This window comes from Narcine bancroftii, chromosome 1 (genome assembly GCF_036971445.1).
Source record: "Narcine bancroftii isolate sNarBan1 chromosome 1, sNarBan1.hap1, whole genome shotgun sequence".
Lineage (NCBI taxonomy): Eukaryota > Metazoa > Chordata > Chondrichthyes > Torpediniformes > Narcinidae > Narcine > Narcine bancroftii.
In genome coordinates, this window is record NC_091469.1 from 441,049,999 (window position 1) to 441,066,255 (window position 16,257).

General features: G+C 44.5%; 1 protein-coding gene across 4 annotated transcripts in view; it reads right to left on the reverse strand.

Moving 5' to 3' along the window:
* cmtm6 (CKLF-like MARVEL transmembrane domain containing 6) overlaps positions 1-16,257 on the reverse strand; it is a 76,041-nt gene that overhangs the window by 58,394 nt on the left and 1,390 nt on the right. The window lies entirely within an intron of this gene.

The following is a 16,257-nucleotide window of genomic DNA, read 5'->3' on the forward strand; positions in this document are numbered from 1 at the left end:
AGGGTCTTCTATAATTCTTTGAGCCCTACTTAAGCAACACTCCTGGTAAACATCAATAATAAGGAAAGGGAGACATCAATGATCTTCTCAGCTGTTTTGATAATCTTCTGAATTGAGTTCCGGTCCAATGCAACCTGACAGGACACTTTCAATTGTGATCCTGTAAAAATGTTTCCAAGATGGGGGCTGGTAGCCTTTCCCTAGTCAACATCCTTAAGTGTAGGTGCTGCTGTACCTTCCTGACTAATGAAGAGATTTTGAGGATTGTCCTGTATATGCACAGCAAAGAACTCTGTGCTCTCCATGAGTGAACATGTGCAATGGAAAGTGGTCAACCTTCTTCCTCCTGAAGACAACAATCATCTCATTTGTTTTGTTCACACTGTGCTCCAGTTGTTGTTCACACTGTGCTCCAGTTGTTGTTCTCCCACCATTTTAAGAGGTGCCTACCTTTCTGTAAGCCAACTCAATGTTGATGCAATCTTGATGATTCGTTTGGAACAGAATGCAGCAATGCAGTCATGAGTTAGCAGTGTGAACAGTAGCAAGCTGAACACATAGTCATGAGGTGCAACAGTGGTCAGCGTGATGGGATTTGAGGTTTTGCTATCAACCCAAACTAACTGGGATCTTTCGTTCATGAAGTCTGGAATCCATTTATAGAGAGGGGCGATGAGTCCCAGCAAGGAAAAATTATCCACCAGCCTCTGAGGAATGATCATGTTGAATGTCAATCTGAAGTAAATGAACAAAAGCCTAGCGCATGAGGCAATGCTCTGGAGATGGGTCAGGATGGAGTGGAGGGCCAAGGTTACAGCATCACCTGTGGACCAGTTCGGACAGTATGCAAACTGAAATGGGTCCAATGTTGCTGGAAGGTGAGTCAATCAAGTGAATCAAATTTGTCAGACATCACTTTCCTTCAACTAACTGAAAGAGAGATGATAATTTGGGGGAGAATAAAATGAGATTAATACATGATTGAAGTAAAAGAAGGTTGGTATGGACTCATGAGCCATAGTGTCCAAACAAAAGTTTCCATACTGTTTCTCTAGGACTCTAATCTATACTGGCTTTTCTTGATTAATCTGTGCCTTTCTAAATGAAAGTTTAGAAAGGATTCTAATAATCTGTCCATCAATGTCATATGCATTAAATGGTAGGCTATTGAGATGTGCAGAGCAACAAAGGGATTTAGGAGTGATGGTAAATAGTACCCTCAAGGCTGATACTCAGGTAGATGGTGTGGTGAAGAAGGCATTTGGAATGTTGGCCTTCATAAATCGGAGTATTGAATTCAAGAGTAGGGAGGTTATGATGAAATTGTACAAGGCATTGATGAGGCCAAATTTGGAGTACTGTGTACAGTTTTGGTCACCAAATTATAGGAAAGATATAAACAAAATAGAGAGAGTGCAGAGAAGGTTCATGAGAATGTTGACAGCATTTCAAGGTTTGAGTTACAGGGAAAGGTTGTGCAGACTAGGGCTTTTTTCTCTGGAGTGTAGAAGATTGAGGGGGGACTTGATAGAGGTGTTTAAGATTTTAAAAGGACAGAGTAAATGTGGATAGGCTTTTTCAATTAAGAGTGGGGGAGATTCAAACTAGAGGGCATGGTTTAAGAATGAAGGGGGAAAATTATAAGGGGAACATGAGAGGAAATTTCTTTACGCAAAGGGTGGTAGGGATGTGGAATGAGCTTCCGGCAGACGTGGTTGAGGCGGGATCATTGGTTACATTTAAGGATAGACTGGATCGTTACATGGAGAGGAGAGGACTGGAGGGGTATGGACCGGGTGCTGGTCAGTGGGACTAGGAGGATGGGGACTTGTTACGGCATGGACTAGTAGGGCTGAACTGGCCTGTTCTGTGCTGTAAGTGGTTATATGGTTATAATGTTAATCTAAGTATTCTGTAATTATTTGGTTTACAATTTCCTCTTCTTTTTAAACAAAGGAGTAATTTAGTAGTCTTAGTGGAAAATGGAAGACTGAAACATTTATGAGTCCTCCCGCAGGATGTGGATGGTTAGGAAAGCCAGCAGAATCCCTGATGTCCTCATCTGTGAGAAGTTCATCTAACTGCTGTTCATTACAAACCGAATTAGGGAACTGAAGATGGAGCTGGAGTTATATGGCTTTTCAACTCCTCTTCCCAATTCCCCATTGATCTGTCATTGCTTTCTAGTGAAGAGTTTAAGTGCATGGATGGGAAGACCTGGGGTCATTCTGAAAAAAATTACCCAGGTGGATTTTCCACAAGATCTGGAATTGCACCGCCTGGGGAAGATTATGGATGTGTTTTAAACTGACCAAGTACCAAATTCAGTTTGCAAAAGTCCCTTGGCAGTAGCCAGGAAATGTATAGCAGTCATGTGGAAGTCCGACCCCCCAACTAAAAATTACACGATGGAAAATGGAAATACACCTGGAGAAAATCATGTACAATTTAAGGAGGGACTATGACATATTTATTTGAGTGTGACAACCTTATCTGAAATATATTGGTTTGCAGATATGACTATTCCCCCTTCGGAACAAGGGTACTGAAACAATCTTTTGAACAGGGAAATGATTGGGACGTGGCGCAGACGACATGCTCTTTTAGTGTTTTTTTTCTTTTATTCCTTACCTTTGGTTACCTGGTCAACTTGGTTGTTTTTTCCTAGGCTTTTTCCCCCTAAGGTTTCTGTGGGGGCTATTGATCCCACCAGTATTTGTGTTTTCCATATCTGTACAAGTTAAATGACTTTATTCTCAGTTGTATCGGGGCAAGGGGGTTGGGGAGAAGGTGGGGGAATAAAAGCACTCTGTATTGGTGTTGAAAGAGATTGTGTTGTTTGTTTGAACTTATACGAGTCTTTGAAAATCAAAAATAAAATATTCAAAAAAAGGTTTAAGTGCATGCAATACAGTATGTTACACTGCAAGATGCTTGATCGCCCAGGTAATCTTTTCTCACGCCGCTAAATCTTGACATTACGCTCTTACTTATTAATCAGAGAAACCAAAGCCAGAGGTAACCCTGAACTAATTGTGCCTTTTGAGCTGACAAATATTGAACCACTGGCATTAAGGTCAAACTTAAGAGCTTTCAGTATCATTTTCATCTATTTCACAACCAGGCTGTGCAAGTGGAACAACATCAAAAATCAAGGACACCTCAAATTAGATAAGAGATGTTGCTACGGAAGGGGGTGGGGGGGTGGAGGGGGTTAGATGCTGGGATGACAGAAGATGAAAAGGGTCTATCAGACCATTGACATGCTGATGGAGGCATAAAATAGACCATTAGAGCACAATGGACCTTCGGCCCATGATATTGTGACAGAATACCTTTTGTTTAAATAAAAAATGCAGGTTCATAGAAAATGGCAGGATCCAGGGCACAGTATTTTTTAAAGGTATAATCCAGGTGGACCTTCCTGTTTCTTTAATTCAGAGGATCCGGAAGATTTACATTGGGAAAAATAAAAGAATTCCTTTCCAACCATTCGGCTTTTCTTTTTAACCTAGTGTGGAAAAAAAATTAAATTCAACACCTGCTGTTGTGAGATCTGAATTTGCATCTCTGGATTTCCCTGGCAGGAAGTAGTAGCGAAAATCAGGAACAAAAAAAAAAATCCATACATTGATAGAGACAGTAATCACACAAAGCTCAAAGAGGGAGGGGAGTTTCTAAAGTGTATTCAGGAGAACATCCTTGATCAGTAGATTCCTGGATCAACAAGGAAGGCAGCACTACAAAATTTGTAGAACAAGTATCAATGGGGGGGAATTAAATCTAAGAATCAGTGATCATAGTAAATGAGTTCCGGGGTAAGGGAGGAGGTGTAGGCACAAGTGTTGCACCTCCTGCGGCCACAGGGGAAGGTGCCGGAGGGTGGAGGGGAAGATAGGTGGGAAGGAATGAGTGCACGAAGGAATCAAGGAGGGAGAGGTCCTTATGGAAGGCTGAGAGGGGAGGAAAAGGGAAAAAATGTGCTGTAAATAAGTGCTCCCTCTGTGGCGTTCTCTCCATCAGAGAGACCAGTTGTAGATTGGGAGGTTGCTTTGCTGAGCACTTCCTCTCCGACCACAACCTCCCAGTAGCCAACCACTTCAATCCTGGGATACACTCCCAGACTCGCATATCTGTCCATAGCCTTTTGCAGCATCCTGCCCTGACCACCTTCAGATTGGAGGAACAGAACTTTATCTTCCGTCTGGGCTCTCCAGCCAAATGGCATGAACACTGATTTCTCTGCTTTCTATTAAACTTCCTCACCTTTTCTTTCCCCTCCCCCTTTCCAGTTCTCCCCTCCCCCTTTCCAGTTCTCCCCTCCCCCTTTCCAGTTCTCCCCTCCCCCTTTCCAGTTCTCCCCTCCCCCTTTCCAGTTCTCCCCTCCCCCTTTCCAGTTCTCCCCTCCCCCTTTCCAGTTCTCCCCTCCCCCTTTCCAGTTCTCCCCTCCCCCTTTCCAGTTCTCCCCTCCCCCTTTCCAGTTCTCCCCTCCCCCTTTCCAGTTCTCCCCTCCCCCTTTCCAGTTCTCCCCTCCCCCTTTCCAGTTCTCCCCTCCCCCTTTCCAGTTCTCCCCTCCCCCTTTCCAGTTCTCCCCTCCCCCTTTCCAGTTCTCCCCTCCCCCTTTCCAGTTCTCCCCTCCCCCCTTTCCAGTTCTCCCCTCCCCCCCTTACCCACCCAGCCATCCCTCCTCCCCCTCATTGCTGCTGTCCCCTCCTCCCCTCATCCACCTATCATCTCCTGCTACACCCCCCCCCCCACCACCCATTTGTCCTGTTGCCTGCCGGCATTCTCTCATGTTGGTTATGTACTTCTACCTTTGCTACATAAAGGATATAGTTTGACCTGCTTAACTTCTCTCAACTAGACAATGATAGGAAACAGCTGGGGCATGAAGGGATGCTGGAATATATCCAATGATATGTACAAACATAACAGCATTTGTATTACAGCAGAGATTTGATTCTTGAAGGTGGGTTATTCAATTAACGTATTTAAGGGTGAAAATTACATATCAATTTTAATTCAAACTGCAGTCACAAAGACATCCTGGAGTTTGAGAAATATGACTGCAAAGTGGGAACAACTAGCTCCAAGTCAAGTGTTTCAGTCAGAATCAAAGCAGGATGCTTATGTTAAGATAATAATCACTCTCCACTGGAAAATCCAAACCCTTCTGGAAGTGAGATTGTGCCAATTTTCAATCAGCCCTCCTCTAAATACAGGCCATTTTTAAAGGTTAACAGCTACAGATTTATATTCCTGTCAGGTCAAGAAAATTCCCCTTCACTACTTTCCCACTTTCAATAACTTTTCAGAGTTGTTTGATTCTTTTTATCTGCAAATATTAGGGTTGCTATCTGAGACTTTTAATGAGAAGTGGCAGGAGGGGGAGGGGAGGTTGCACAAACTTCCGTTTGTGAGCTCAGTCGGCTCGGGGTGGGGTCATGACTGCCATGTACCATTTTGTCCATTGCCATCACACTTACCCCTCCCTCCAGTGTACCAGACACACGCATGTGCTTAAATCGCATGCAGACAAAACCACGATTCATTTTGGTGACATCCCTTCTAATGGCGTCACCCGGTGACGCTAGTGCTGCAGGTGGGTGGATGTGCACAATAACTCATTTGGGGGGCATGGCCCCCCTCATGCCGTCCTTGCTAGTAGATAGCAAGTAGTGTAAATAAACTCAGCCTAGCAATATATGCAAATGACCAATCATGCAGTTTAATTCTTTCTTTATCTGGTAATGTGAGCAACCTAAACCCATCAGCAGCTCTTAATCAGGTTTGTAAAATATGCTTTGTTTCAATTGATTGCACTGTCATGAAGTGTCTACAAAAAGATTACATCAAGTCAATGGAAGGAACAGGCCTTTGGTAACTCATCCACTCTGAGCATGTTAAAATTCTGGGCAAGTCTCATTTGTACGCAACGTGGCAAATGTAGTAGAAACACAGAGATGCTGGAGGAAGTCAGCAGGCCTCACTGCATCCATGGGAGGTAAAGATATATTACTGACTTTTCGGGCCTCAGCCATTTTTTTTAAAGTACAAGTAAAAAGCAGGCAGCTGCCTGAATTAAAAGGCTGGGGAGAATTAAAGAAAGGGCAGAGGGAGGAGCACAGACAAAAAGTGTTAATTGGATATAGATAGGAGAACAGGAGAGAGGAAAGGTGAGAATTGATTGGGGAAGGGGGGATTTTGGCTGTGTGACTGCCGCACCTCATCCTTGTATGTGCCCATAACTCCTCCCTCAACACCATTTGGGGCCCCAATCAGTCCTTCTAAGTGAAGCAGCACTTCGCTTGTACAATGCAGAGGTCGTCTGCTGTGTCCAGTTCTACATCGATGAGAGGGCACCTTTGCTCTGTCCGCTGGAATATCGAGGATATCTCAGCAGCCACATTTCAATTCCTGCCCCATTCCCTTGATGATACATCTGTCCATGGTCTCGTGCACTACTGGACTTAGGCCTCCTGCAAACTGGAGGAGCAACACCTCATATTCTATCTGGGCACCCTCCAACTGGATGGCGTTAACATTGACTTCTCGGTTAGCAGCCTCCCCCCCCCCCCCCCCGCCATTTATCTACTCTAATATACTCTCTCTCTCCCACCTCTCCCCTTTTCCATGAGCTCAGAAGACTGAAACATCAGTGATATATCTTTGTCTCCAATGAAATGCTGCGAGTTGTGCCAGGTTCCCCCAGTATTTCTGTGTTTCTACTAAAATCACAGCATCTGCAGACTTTGGTGTTTAACTACGTGGCAAATGTATCTGCTTCTACAGCTTCCACAGGCAGCTTGTAGCAGATTTGGGCAAGGTTTTGCATTTTTAATTGAATATCCTGCTGAGTCCTGGCTGCACCACAATGAAGATACAAGCAGTTCTGAACAGGACTCCGTTCTGCTCTGCAAACATCAGTATCTGAGAGTAGAAGCAGCTAGTTTTTCTCATCCATTTTCACACAATGCACAGATTAGTGGCAGCAGAACTTTTTGGCCAACCCAAATTAACCTTTACAAAGGAAATATTTTGAGCCATTGCAGGAACTTCAATAGTGTTGTTAGGTGTAGTGTCCATGTTTTATCAATTAAAGAACAATGATAATGCAAGACTTGCAGGAAAACTTGCAGATGGAGATAACTACTTCACTGTTCCTCCCACTTGTCCTTCTGGATAATGAATATTATGCACTTGAGAAATGCTTCTTAAGTGGCAGTGGCATGTTGCTCCAACGTAAATGTGGTTGGTTAAGATTGGTCCAGCAATGAAGGGAATCAATTTTTAAATTTAAATCAATATTTTCTCATGTGTCCTGTCGAGCTTCTTAAATATTGGGAGACCCACACGTAGAGAGTATTTAATTCATCTCTTGACTTACATCATCTGTTGATGACATAAAGGTTACGGGAAAATGTAGGTCAGCGTACATTTTGTCTGAATGGAGACGACCAAGATAGAGCAGAAAATGTTCCTCCAATTTGCGAGTGGCCTCAATTTGGCAATACATGTTGGAATATGAATGGGAAGTGGAATTAAAGTGACTGGCCTCTGGGAGATCCTGGATGTTGCAGTAGACAGAGCAAAGGTGCTCAATGAAGCAGTTCCCACTCGCTCCCTCCTCACCCCCCCCCCCCACCCCAGTCTCACCCATGTCGAGGAAGCCACATGAGCAGAAATTGCAGATATGCAGGTGGAGAGTTGCCTCATTGGGAAGAACTATTTGGGACCTTGAATGGTGGTGAGGGAGGAGGTTTAGGTGTAGCTCTAGCCCTTGATGCAGTCACATTAAATGCTGGGTGGGTGGGTGGTTGGGGTGGGGAGGGGATTAATGGGAAGGGACGAGAGATCCCTACGGAAAGCAGAGAAGGGAAGAAAAGATGCATTTGGCAGTCGGATCTTGTTGAATGTGATACAAGTTATGGAAGATAATATGTTGGATAGTATGCAGAGGCTGGTAGATCGTAGGTGTGGATGAGGTGAACCCTATCCTCATTATAGGGGGGATGGGGCAAGGAAAATTGTGTGGGAAACAGGAGTTGTGGGTGAGGGCCACATTGATAGCAATGGAGGGGAAACCACATTTAATGACCCACTGAGTTCCTTCAACCTTTTGTGTGTGTTTGCCTGTTTTCCAGCATTTGCAATCTTTCTTGTTCATCAAGACATTGCCTGGGCCAAGTCTACACTGAGGAACTCTTGCAATGATTTTCTAGGGTGGAGTGATTGAACTCCAACAACTGCAACCATGTTACTTTAGGTGAGGAATAATCTCCAACTACAGTATTGGAGTTTTCCCCTCGATGCCACAATTTACATAAAGTTGGAATTAGAAAATGTGAACATTTATGCCTGGTATAGTGTGAATATATTAAAATAAAATGGACTATTATTACATCTAATCTTGTAGAAATCCAGCATTTCTGTGCAGAACTGTCTGTTTTTGCCTTGATTAGCTGTGGAAATTTAAGACTCTCACAGATGGAAGTTTGAAACTGATGCACAGCTATGATGCAAGTGATCTATTTGCCCATTATACTTCTTCCCTGGAGCCAACCAGGCAATGCAAATTTCTGCTGATTTCTCAGGATTTGTGCTGGAAAAGCTTCCTACTAAACTTGGATTAGAGCTGATGCAAGTCCAGTGAGCCTATTTGTTTGAATGAGGATGCAGCCATCAAGAGGTGCAAGAAGAATTCGCCCTTTTGATGGATTAAATTAAATGGTTAAGCAGCATTTCTAAACAGACAATAAGTCTGTTGTTGAGGAATTAACTAACTGGCATTCAGCTTCCTTGAACAAGATCATTCGCAGACCCTTCAGGGAGTTGTAGGTACAGCTTGTAGCAAGTTTAAGTCACTTGATGCTTGGAAGAAGATATGGACCAATATTAGCATTATATATAAAAACAATTAAAGAAGGGAAATAAGGTTTCACTGGACACAAGGGCAAGAATTGGAATTTGCAAATGTATATGGAAAATTTTCATACGAATGCTAGAAGGAAAACAAACATAGCTGATAAGACAAAAGGGAGTTAGTAAAGTGCAATGATTTTCAAACTTTTTCTCTTTACTCACATACCACTTTAAGTAATCCCAATGCCATAGGTACTTTGTGTTTAGTAAAGGAGTACTTAAGGTGGTATGTGAGTGGAAAGAAAAAGTTTGAAAACCACTGGTATAGAGGAAGACCAATTTATCACATAGAAAGGAGGAGTATGCATAAAGCACCCTTTATGTACCCTTTCCAAAGCCTTCGCATCCCACCTGTAATGGGACAAGCAGAATTGCAATTTAGCCTACCCAAAGTTTTACATACTATAACATGATACCCTTACTTCTGTGCTCAATGTGCTGTCCAATGAATAAAGGTGTAACAATAGTCACTTTTTCACCCAATCTGCTTGTATGGCTACTTTCAAGGAGATAGGATCCTTGCCCCCCAGATTCCTCTGCACCCACCAATGTCCCCTTGCATTTGACCTCCCAAGGTGTAACACTTTACACTTTTCCAGATTAGAGTCATTTCTCTGCCCACATCTGTAACTGTTCTATATTCTGTTGGATTGTTTGAAATCCCTCTACACTGCCCAGAACTCCACCAATCAACGAATTGTCTGCAAACTTACTGACATATCCACTTCCTTTTATATCCAAGTCATTAGTATACATCACAAACAATGGGAGTCTAAATATTGGACATATGGAACACCGTTGGTCACAGACCTCCAGCCAGAATAACAGCCTTCCCTTTGGCTTCTGTAGGCCAGCCAGTTCTGTATCCAAACTATCAATTTCCAGTAAATGCCATGAATCCATACTTTCGGAATCAGCCCACCTTGAGGGACCTTGTCAAAGTCAAAGATGACAACATCCACTTATCTTAACCCCCATCAACCATCTCTGTCTCCTTCTCAAAAAAAAGCCATCAAATTGGTAAGGCCTTACCTATTTCTTACAAAGCAACGTTGCCCATCTAATCTGGCTATGACTTTTCAAATGTCCGTTAAACTTTGCCTGACACTTATGCGAAACTTACTAACCTATAATTTCACGGATTATCCCCATTTCCCTTCTTGAACAAAGATAAAATATTAAGACATTTCATGGCCCATTTTGGCTTAACTAATTCCCTGCAATCTTTATATTCTTCCAGGGCCCTGATTGCAGCTTTCTAAACCATATGTTTCCTTTTCCTTTGTGATGAGATTTGTTACCTCACATCATCCAAGATTCTCTTACCTTGACACCCCCTCTCCTTCTTTCTCCGGAACATGTTGGTTCTGAACTTTAATAAGTCGATCCATAAAATGTCATAATCCCCCCCCCAACTCCAAACTAAATTTAGAGCATTCCTACAAGGTCCAAACTCTGATTATATTCCCAGCCTCATTTCCCAATAACAGGTTTGGAATGTCCCTCCCCATTTGGACAATCTAAATGTTGCCTCAAGAACTTTTTGCAGTGCCCTTTATAAATTCTACCCATATAAGCTTCTGGCACTTCAGATTTTAATCTAATGAATAATGTAAACAATTTGAGTTAAGTGTAATTAACTTAATTTCTATATTTTTAAAAAAAAGCATAAATTATTTTGATTAAAGAATTTTAAAAAAACCACAGGAAAATAAAAAGACTAAAGCTTATCAAAAGTTATTTCTTTCATGGAAAACTAAAAATTCAGATAAAACTTAAGCTACATCATTTCAGGGATTTCAGGTATACAAAGCACCAATTAAATCTGTCCTTATAATTATATTACAACGGTCCAGTTATCATTCTGGTCACAAGATCTGTCTCATCTGGATCATAAAACTCAATTCCAAGATTCACAAGCACAAATTCAAACATTTTGATGCAGTGTTATAAACGCGCCTACATTCATCCCAACAGTCAGATATACTACACATCAGCTGGCAAATGCAAGTCCACTAATTTCAAAATCACAATCCTGCAATAATCAAAAATATGCAATACAGGTACACAATCCTTTATCCGGATATCTAAAATCTGGAAAGCTCCAAAATCCAGCAAGTGGAGAGAGAGACGGCAATGCGAGTCGGGCAGGCAAGTGATTGGAGTTCCTTTTCTCAAAAAATGTAATGGTGGAATTATAGACCAGCACATCTTGCAGAAAAGCACTGAAGATAGTTCTTGGGGACAGGATTTACAAGTATATGGTGAAGCAGTCCTCTGAGGGACAGTCAACATGGCTTTGGGCAATTACATATTATATAATACACACACACCCAAACCACGCGCCCCCCCCCCCCCCCCCCCACCTCAGACTGGGTGCTTGGAATGCATTGCTGGGGATGGTGGTAGAGGCATGTACACCAGGAACATTTAAAAAGATAAGCAGTGGATGGAAGGAAAATAAGAGTGTTATAGAAAGTGAGGGATGAAGGGGTTACATCATGGAGGAGGTTTATATTGGTTGGCACAACATCATGGCTGTACTGTTCTATGAGAGCAGGGCAGTGAATGTCTGGAAGGTTAGATCAAATGGGATGCAAGCTGAGCTAACTAATTGGATACAAAATTAGCTTGGTGATTGAAGTTAAAGGGTGGTAGGTAGTGGAGCATATTTTTCCAGATTGAGGCCTTTGACCAGTGGTGTGCCATAGGAATTAGTGTTATGCCCACTATTGTTTGTCAGCTGTATTAGCAATTTGGATGACAATATAGTTAAATATGGTTAGAAAATTTGCAGTTGACATGAAAATGGATGGTAGACTGAAGAATGTGTTCTGAGATTACAACAGGATCTAAATCAACTTGGAAAGTAGGCCACAAAGAACAACAGATGGAATTTAACAGACAGATGTGAGGGAAGTCAATACCCAAGAAAAGCAAGAGAATATCAGCTAATCTAGGAGCTAAGAAGGAAACAAAAATAAATTGCTGGAGGAACTCAGCAAGTCAGACAGCAAACATGGAGGGAAATGGAGAGTCAATGTTTTGGGTTAAGACACTGAGGAATGTTTAGTGGCCATTAGTTTACTGCAGGTGGATCAACATGTAGGATGTAGGGAATTGTAGAATCTTATGGTTAAATTGAAATATATTTCTTGAATTACTATTTTGATATGCTCAAGGTGTGGTGACTTGTCTAAGCAGTTCGAACTGGCTCAGAAAGTCGTGGGTGAACCGTCTACTTCAGTTAGATTAGCTTCCACTCTTTAAGTACAAATATTCCTGAATATACTGATAACCCTCAACTCTCTTGGGTCAGCAACTGGGAAGGCTCTAATTGCGGGGTGAACCATGGGCTAGGTGACATCATTTCCACCCCATGGCGAATGGGGGGGTTCCTAGGAAGAATGTTTAAAGCGTGTGCGTGTGTGTGAACAAGTAAACAGTTTTCCAACTGGATGCCGCTCGAGTCAGACTCCTTTCTCTTGCGGCGACACATTAGTGACCCTGATGGACCCAGCATGGACAACGCAACCTCGCAAAGCGCAGTCTCCCTCAAACTGCCTTCTGTTTGGACAACTCACCCAGTAGTCTGGTTTGAACAAGTTGAGACACATTTCCAAATCAGGCAGATGCCACCAAGCACTATTATGTGGTGAGTGCCCTCAACCTGGAGACGGCAGGTCATGTGATTGATTTCTTGTGTCAGCCACACTTAAAGCTCTCCTTCTCTGGACATTCAGATTCTCCCACCTCGAACGAGCTGCATGGTTCCTGCATACGTACAGCCTAGGTGACTGTGCACTGTTGGTTTTAATGAGTGACATGCTGATGATGGCAGATGGCCAAAAGTCCTGGCTGCCCTTTGAACAGATTTTTCTTGAGCAGATGCCCAAAGACATCCACCTCATGCTAGCTAACGAGGATTTCAGCAACCCCCACAAGGTGGCTGCCCATGCAGACGTCCTGTGGTGCGCAAAGCAACAGGCCGATACCCCATTGAGATTACTGAACTGTCATACCCAAAGACCCAGGCTCCATGCACCCCAGCAGCGAGGCTGTACACCCCCTCGAACAGGGACGACACCAGTACAGATTCTTGGTGTTTCTACCATCAACGGTGGGGTTCCAGAAGCGCGCTGTTGCTGACCTCCATGTGTGTTTCTGGGAAATGCCATAGCGTAACTCTATATCTGGGACAAGCACTCTGGGCGCAAGTTCCTGGTGGACACCAGAGCCGAAATCAGTGTCCTTCCTCCTTCAGGCCACGATATGCAAAACAGAATCGTTGCTTGGGGTGGATTTCCTCAGAGCGTACTCACTGCTGGTTGACTTGAAGGGGCGATGGTTAGTAGAGATACCAGGACTTTTCAGACACTCTCCCTGGAAGAAGCGAAGCTACCCGCCCTGCACCTGTATTCTGTAATGAATTTGGGGAATGAATCGCAAGAGTTCTTGTGGAGTTTCCAGACCTCATAATGCCACAGTTCTCTTCGGCAACATCCAAGCATGGCATGTCACACCACATTCTCAAGCAGAGACCTCCACTCCATGCCCGGGCCCACAGACTGTTGCCCGACAAGTTCTGCCTTGCAAAGAGGATTTTCGGAAGATGGAGGAGTTGGGGGACCGACAGCCCGCGGACCTCCCCACTCCACACGGTGTCTAAGTCAGCAGGGGATGGAGACCATGCGGTGATTACAGAGGGCTGAACAATACCACCACTGCAGACTGTTACCCAGTGCCCCATATTTAGGATTTCACTGCCAACATGCAACGGGACTCGCATTTTTTCAAAGATAGACTTTGTATCCGGATACTACAAATCCTGGACCTGGACAATGTACCAAAGACTGCTTTGATTACGTTGTTCGGGACTCTTCGAGTTTCTCAGTAATGCCATTTGGCCTGAAAAATGCAGTACAAACATTCCAATGGTTGATGATGTGGTGGGGCAAAAACATTGAGTTCTTGTTCATTTACTTGGATGACTGTTCCACAAGGAACACCTACAACACCTGCGTCTGCTCTGCACAATTTCAGCCTTGCGATAAACTCTGCCAATTTGGGTTGTTCATCATCAACTTCTTGGAGGCACCGCATCAACCGCCAGCGCGCCATCCCTTTACTGCAAAAGCGGAAGCCATCCACCAGTTAAGAGTCTACAAGAGTTTGTGGGGATGGTGAACTTTTACTGCTACTTTTACCTTTGGTAGCCTGCATCATGCAGCCGTTTGGTCTCAGGTCTGGCAAGACCAGGAGATCACATGGATGCAAGGGATGACAAAGGCATTTGAGAAGACCAAGGTCACGTTGGCGAATGCCACACTCCCTGCCCGACACCCCGACGCGGGTGTACCAATGGTGGATGCCTCCATCTCAGCAGTGGGTAATGCCCTGGAAGAGCTCGTCACCAGCCAATGGAATCCCCCTGGCATTCTTCAGCTGGCACCTACAGCCCCCAGAGGTCAAGTACCGTCCAGCACTTTCGGCATTTCCTTGCAGGAAGGGAGTTCACAATCTTCACTGACCACAGGCCCCTAACCTTCGCCAAAGAGTCAGACCCATAGTTGGCCCACCAACAATGCCACCTCTCTTATGTCTCAAGAGTTTACCACAAAGACATCTCCGGAAAGAGCAATGCGGTTGCCGACATGCTGTCACACACCTCCGTGCAAGCGGACCATTCCCTATCTCTAGGGGTGGATTGCCAGAGGGTCCAACACTCCTTTGTGATGTATCCACAGATCAGCCATGGCCCATCATCCTGGCCATTTGGAAGCGCCACCCTCTGCACAGTTTAACCCCACCCCTCCATCCAGCCGACCATTTGCCCCATCTCCAACAAGTTAATGTGGCCTCCGAAAGGTCAGGCACTGGGCCAGAACATGCACAGACTGCCAAGATACAACGGGACGTGAAAGTTCCGCTCCAGCCGTCACAGCGGATGTTCAAGCATTTGCATGTAGACATCGTTGGCCCCCTACCGGAGTGGAGGGATTGAGGTACCTGTTCACCATGGTGGACAAGTTCACAAGATGGCCAGAGGCAATTCCCCAAGCAGATGCCTCCACAGAGTCTCGTGCCAGGGTCCTCATTTTCACCTGGATAGAGCGTTTCGGCCTCCTGGCCCATGTCACCCTAGACAGGGGTCTGTAATTCACATCCACGCTGTGGACCACAATGTCACACCTGCTGGGAACATAGCTGCAGTCTACCACCTGCAGTCAAATGGCCCGGTCGAGAGATTCCACAGGAACTAAAGGCTGCCTGATGGCACACCTCCACGGGCCAGACTTGATAGATGAACGACCCTGGATGCTGCTTGCAAAACAAATGGCACTCAAAGAGGGCCTGAAGTCTTCATCAGCAGAGTTGGTATACGGCATCCCACTCATGGTGCCCGGAGAGTTCATAACCGCAGCTCAAGGGCAGGAAGATGCACCATCAGAGGTCCTCAACAAACTCTGTGAGCAGGTCAGTAACTGGGCCTGATTCCAATGTCCCACCATGCCACTACGACATCCTTTGTGCCTAAGGACTTACAGTGCTGTGAGTACATCTTTGTCTGCAGAGGCGCACAGACACCCCTACAGCATCCCTATGAGGGGGCTGTTCAAGGTGATATGCCACAACGACACGACCTGCATCTTGGACATCAGTGGGGATGAAGAGACATTCACCATCAAATGTCTCAAACCAGCACATCTAGACCTCAACCGACCAGTAAACAATGCCCGCAGCGCGAAGGCAAGGACGCCTACCCAAACAACCAGAACCAGAGCAGGCGCAGGACATTTTGCTTCCGATCGTCCATTCTTGGGGGGGGAGGGGTGGGCAGGTGGCGGTTTGCCTAAGCACAGATCAAACCGGCTCAGAAAGATGCAGGTGAACTGCTGATGTCAGCAACTGGGAGGGGCTGTAACTGCAGGCCGGAAGGTGATGTTATATACGCCCTGCGGTGCGCGAGGGTACCTGGGAGGAATGTTTAAAACACGCGTGTGTGAACAAGTGAACGGTTTTCCAACTGGACACCACTCGAGTCAGACTCTTCCTTTCTCTCTCTGCAACAAAGTGCGACGACAAGAGGTCATCAAAAAAAATATATGTAGGGGTGCTTTTAATGTAGCTTAGAACTTAAAATTCAATGGTTAATATTTAGCTACTTTATTGGATTAACTTGTGAGTTGTTTGCATATGTGAGCAAAATTAGGAAATCTTCAGTGAGCATGCATTAGGAAGTTTAGCAGCCAGAGTGCAGAGTAAACAGAAGATGTGTACCATTCTACAGCATTTATCATATTGTAAATACAGACTTACAACACTGTGTAACAA